At 40.4% G+C, this 6092-nt stretch overlaps 1 long non-coding RNA gene across 7 annotated transcripts in view; it reads right to left on the bottom strand.

Moving 5' to 3' along the window:
* Positions 1–394: 394 nt before the first annotated feature.
* Positions 395–6092, bottom strand: part of LOC148774150 (uncharacterized) — a 29679-nt gene continuing 23981 nt past the window's right edge. For 4 of the 7 annotated variants that reach the window (XR_016035999.1, XR_016035995.1, XR_016035993.1 and 1 more), the window contains exons 3-4: positions 4994–5190; positions 874–1566 (exon numbers count right to left, since the gene is read on the bottom strand). This is a non-coding gene — a long non-coding RNA (uncharacterized LOC148774150). Of the gene's footprint in view, positions 1567–4993; positions 5191–6092 lie in introns of all 7 variants that reach the window. The other 3 variants (XR_016035996.1, XR_016035994.1, XR_016035997.1) reach the window with 3 other exon arrangements.

Here is a 6092-nt window from a genome sequence, read left to right as displayed (position 1 = left end):
AGTCTTCTCCAACACCACAGTTCAAAAGCATCGATTCTTCGGCGATCAGCTTTCTTCACAGTCCAACTCTCACATCCATACATGACCACGGGAAAAACCATTGCCTTGACTAGATGGACCTTGGTCGGCAAAGTAATGTCTCTGCTTTTTAATATACTATCAAGGTTGGTCATAACTTTCCTTCCAAGGAGCAAGCGTCTTTTAATTTCATGGCTGCAATCAGCATCTGCAGTGATTTTGGAGCCCAAAAAAATAAAGTCTGACACTGTTTCCACTGTTTTTCCATCTATTTCCCATGAAGTGATGGGACCAGATGCCATGATCTTTGTTTTCTGAATGTTGAGCTTCAAGCCAACCTTTTCACTCTCCTCTTTCACTTTCATCAAGAGGCTTTTGAGTTCCTCTTCACTTTCTGCCATAAGGGTAGTGTCATCTGCATATCTGAGGTTATTGATATTTCTCCCAGCAATCTTGATTCCAGCTTGTGCTTCTTCCAGCCCAGCGTTCCTCATGATGTACTCTGCATATAAGTTAAATAAGCAAGGTGACAATATACAACCTTGACGTACACCTTTTCCTATTTGGAACCAGTCTGTTGTTCCATGACCGGTTCTAACTGTTGCTTCCTGACCTGCATACAGGTTTCTCAAGAGGCAGGTCAGGTGGTTTGGGATTCCCATCTCTTTCAGAATGTTCCACAGTTTATTGTGATCCACACAGTCAAAGGCTTTGGCATAGTCAATGAAGCAGAAATAGATGTTTTTCTGAAACTCTCTTGCTTTCTCCATGATCCAGCGGATGTTGGCAATTTGATCTCTGGTGCCTCTGCCTTTTCTAAAACCTGCTTGAACATCTGGGAGTTCACGGTTTACATACTGCTGAAGCCTGGCTTGGAGAATTTTGAGCATGACTTTACTAGCGTGTGAGATGAGTGCAAATGTGTGGTAGTTTGAGCATTCTTTGGCATTGCCTTTCTTTGGGATTGGAATGAAGACTGACCTCTTCCAGTCCCGTGGCCACTGCTGAGTTTTCCAAATCTGCTGACATATTGAGTGCAGCACTTTCACAGCATCATCTTTCAAGACTTGAAATAGCTCAACTGGAATTCCATCACCTCCACTAGCTTTGTTCGTAGTGTTGCTTTCTAAGGCCCACTTGACTTCACATTCCAAGATGTCTGGCTCTAGGTCAGTGATCACATTATCGTGACTATCTGGTTACTGTAACATAAACAGGAAGATTAAACCAAGCAGCACCAACACTTTGCTCACAAATCTCCTTAGCTATATAACCAGTTTCATTTCTTACAAATTCTTCTTCCCACATAACTGCAGGAGATAATTTAGCTGAGCTTTCCACTACTATCAATACTTAACAAAGATTTCCCCTTTTTCTAGTTTCCAATAAGATGTTCCTCATTTTCTTCTGCACTCTCACTGGCAGAGTTCTCAAAGACCTGGTTTCTACCAAGTCTGTTCACAGAAATGTAGGCTTTCTCCAACATGCTTTTCTTTTGGCAGCGCAGCAAGGCTTGCAGGATCTTAGTTCCCCAACCAGGGATCAAACCTAGAAGTGAAAGCACAGCCAAAAAATAAAATGTTAGAAGTGTCATGCTTCAGTCCATGGGGTCGCAGAGCTGGACACAATTGAGTGAGTGAACAACACGATATTAGTTATAGGTTTTTCATAAACACTCTTTTATCAGGTTAAGGAATTTCCCTCTGTGGCAAACAGACTCTAAGATGACCCCCAACAATCTTCTAATATTTATGACCTTTTATTAACCCCCACCTCGAGACTGTCTCTGGGACCTTTGAATTGTTTCTAACCAAGAGAACGTAGCAGGGACTTCCCTCATGGTCCAGTGGCTAAGACTCAGAGCTCCCAATACAGGGGGCCTGGGTTCGACTCCTGGTCAGAGAGCTGGATCCCGCATGCCACAACTAAGACCACAGGCAGCCACATTTTGGCAAAAGTGTTAGGATGTCATGCCTATGATCACACGGCCAGTCTGTTTTGCTAGTAGACTTTCTTAAGACGTTCTGCTGTGCTGTCTTTGAGGAAGTAGCTATGTTCAGAGTTCCATGGGATAAGGAACTGAGGGGTGGCCACTAGGAGCTGAGGCAGCCTTCAGTCAACACCCAGTCAAGTCCCTCAGTCTTATGATATAACCAAAGGGAACTGAATTCTACTGATGTCCTTAGTGAGTGTGGAAGTGGATCTTACAGTCAGTCCTCCAGATACCAACACAACTGACATCTTAACTGAAAACAAAAAAAGCCTTGCAGAGAATCCAGTTAAGGTATGCTTGAAGTCCTGACCCACAGAAATTGTGAGATAATAAATGTGTGTAGATTTGGGGTGCTAGGTTTGTAATCACTTATTATGTAGCATAGAAAACTATATATGTTTAATCCATTCACATTATGAGTGGATTTGTTTACCATTTTCATTTTTTAAATGTGTTTCACATCTTTTTCTCTATTCCTTCACTTACTGCCTTTTATTAAGTATTTGCTATGACTCATATAAATTATTTTGTTCAGTCTCAGTGTAATTTTGAATTATAGTGATTTCTTTAGGAATTACAATCTCTACCTCAACATATATTTTGGATAAATACTAATTTAACTCCAGTAAGCACAGAAAACTTGCTGATATAGCTTTCTCTCTCTCCTTTGTGTTATCATATATATTACAGCTATGTATATATTATAAAGCTGACAATATAGTGTCATACATACTGATTTATGCAATTTTCTTTTAAAGAAGTTGAGAAAAGAGAAAAAAACATACTTGAGCCTTTCATTTTAAACTTTGTATTTAGCATTTCCAGTCCTCTTTCTTCTTGTGGATTCAAATTACCATTTTTGTCATTTCCTTACTCCAAGAGATCCATTCCCTCCCCCATCCTTTGTCCAATTATTCACAGGAACATAGATCCGTAGATGTTATAAGCTCATTACAATAAATTCATTGTTTTATGCAATTTAAGTCAGGTAAGATAAAAATCGGAGAAGGCAATGGCAAGCCACTCCAGTACTCTTGCCTAGAAAATCCCATGGATGGAGGAGCCTGGTAGGCTGCAGTCCATGGGGTCGCTAAGGGTCGGACACGACTGAGCGACTTCACTTTCACTTTCACACATTGGAGAAGGAAATGGCAACCCACTCCAGCGTTCTTGCCTGGAGAATCCCAGGGAAGGGGGAGCCTGGTGGGCTTCCGTCTATGGGGTCACACAGAATCGGACACGACTGAAGTGACTTAGCAGCAGCAGCAAGATAAAAATACATTTATAATATTTTTCATAATTACCTTCATCTTACCTTTCCTGGTGCTTTTTTTCATGTGGACTGGATAAGCTGGTGTCATTTCTTCTCAGTCTAAAGAACCTGACTTTAATATTTCTTGTTAAGACAGCTCTATTTTTTGAATTGGAGGATAATTACAATATTGTGATGGTTTTTGCCATACATCAACATGAATTGGCCACAGGTATACATGTGTCCCTCCCATCCTGAACCCCCCTCCCACCTCCCTCCCCACAGATCTGCTATTAATACCAATAAATTCTCTCAGGGTCTTTATCTGGGAATGTCTTTGTCTTCAGTTTCAAATAATAATTTTGCAAGATATGGGATTCTTGGTTATCAGGTTATTTGGTGGTTTCTGTGTTTTTAGCTTTTCATTTTCAATATATCAGTGCTTTCTGGCCCCTGTTTGTTCTGATGAAAAGTTAGCTGTTATTCTTACTGGGTGTAGGTATGTGTATGTTTAATATGTAATGAGTTTTCCCTTCTTGTTTTTAAGTTTTTCTCTTTGTCTTTTGTTCATAATCTTTTAACCATAATGTGTCTTCGTGTGGATCTCCTTGTGCTTATCTTACATGGAGTATGCCATGTCTCTTGGGTGTACAGATTAATATTTCTCATCAAATTTGGGAAGTTTTAAGCCTTAAAAAAATTTTTTTTTCTGCTCCTTTTTTTTTTCCTTTCCTCCTTTTCTGAGACTCCTATTATGCATATGTTGGTACACAGATGGTGTCCGACAGTATCTGAGACTCTTCGTACATTTTTATCCTTATTTCTTCCAGTTCTTCATACTGCATAAACTCTATTGAACTATCTTCAAATTCCTTCTTCTGCCAGCTCAATTCTGCTATTGAGTCCTTCTACTGAACAGGTTTTGTTTTTTGTTTTATATATATATATTTAAAGACTTTATTGTCTTAGAAAAGTTTTAGATTTTCAACAAGATTGAGAGGAAGGTACAGAGATTTTCCACACTTACATTGTCTCCCCCAATAATCAACACCACTCACCAGAATGGTACATTTTTTACCAAAGATGAACCCACATTGACACATCATAGTTACAAAGTCCACAGTTTTCCTTAGTATTCACTTTTGATGTTATACATACTATGCTTTGAACAAATGTATAATGACATATATGGCTTCCCAGGTGGCACATCGGTAAAGAATCCGCCTGCCAATGCAGGCAACACAGGAGACAGGGGTTCGATCACTGGGTCCGGAAAATCTCTTGGAGTAGGAAATGGCAACCCACCCCAGTATTCTTGCCTGGATAATACCATGGACCTGGCAGGTTACAGTCCATGGGGTTGTAGAGTCAGACATGACTGAGCAACTGAGTACGCACGCACATAATGACATATATTCATTATTATTATTATAGCATACAAAGTATTTTCATTGCCCTAAAAATCCTCTGTGTTCTGCCTGTTTATCTCCCTACCCACCCCACCAGCTACCACTAGGTTTTCTTGTCTCTGTAGTTTTGCCTTTCCCGTGTCACATAGTTGGAATCAGCCTTGCATCATTTATACTCCCACCTAGTTCCCTCCAGTATGTGCAGAATATTTTAAACAAAATTATAAATATATCATTTCATCTGTAGTATTTTTACTATATCACTAAAAATAACTTCATAAATTTCACAATTATAATATTTCTAAAAATCATAATTCTTACCATTATCAAACATCTTGGAGAAGGAAATGGCAACCCACTCCAGTGTTCTTGCCTGGAGAATCCCAGGGATGGGGGAGTCTGGTGGGCTTCTGTCTATGGGGTCACACAGAGTCGGACACGACTGAAGTGACTTAGCAGCAGCAGCAGCAGCAGCAGGGCATGTTCACACTTTTCTAGTTATATTTTTTCCTTAACAACTGAGGTGTTAAACCAAGATACAAAGAGACACACTTGTTACTTCTGATTGCTTTGTCTCCTAACTTACTAATTTTCTGTCTTTTGTGTTTTTCCCTCTTGACATTTGGTTAGAAATCAGCCTTCACTCCTACCACAGCTTACCTACAGCTTCCTGTTTCCTCCCCTTTGAAGTCACAAAATTCTAAGTTAAGATACTAACATTTTCTTTGAAACTTTTTTCTCTAATTTTATTTGGTGTCTTTAACAACTCTATCTTCCTAGTGAGGTTTCAAGAGTCTAGGAAAACACATCCCTTCATAAGGAGGTTTATAACCCACTGTCCTAACTTCATTAACTCATTTTCAGTTCAGTTCAGTTCAGTTCAGTCGCTCAGTCGTGTCCGACTCTCCGCGACCCCATGAATCACAGCACGCCAGGCCTCCCTGTCCATCACCAACTCCCGGAGTTCACTCAAACTCATGTCCACAGAATCGGTGATGCCATCCAGCCATCTCATTCTCCGTCGTCCCCTTCTCCTCCCGCCCCCAACCTTTCCCAGCATCAGAGTCTTTTCCAGTGAGTCAACTCGTCTCATGAGGTGGCCAAAGTACTGGAGTTTCAGCTTTAGCATCAGTCCCTCCAATGAACATCCAGGATTGATCTCCTTTAGAATGGACTGGTTGGATCTCCTTGCAGTATAAGGGACTCTCAAGAGTCTTCTCCAACACCACAGTTCAAAAGCATCGATTCTTCGGCGATCAGCTTTCTTCACAGTCCAACTCTCACATCCATACATGACCACGGGAAAAACCATTGCCTTGACTAGACGGACCTTGGTCGGCAAAGTAATGTCTCTGCTTTTTAATATACTATCAAGGTTGGTCATAACTTTCCTTCCAAGGAGCAAGCGTCTTTTAATTTC

Source organism: Moschus berezovskii, chromosome 23, assembly GCF_049115385.1.
Source record: "Moschus berezovskii isolate FMDL1 chromosome 23, NW_MosBer_1.0, whole genome shotgun sequence".
Taxonomy (NCBI): domain Eukaryota; kingdom Metazoa; phylum Chordata; class Mammalia; order Artiodactyla; family Moschidae; genus Moschus; species Moschus berezovskii.
The sequence above is the reverse complement of the archived record's forward strand: the minus strand, read 5'-3'. Positions and strand labels throughout refer to the sequence as shown.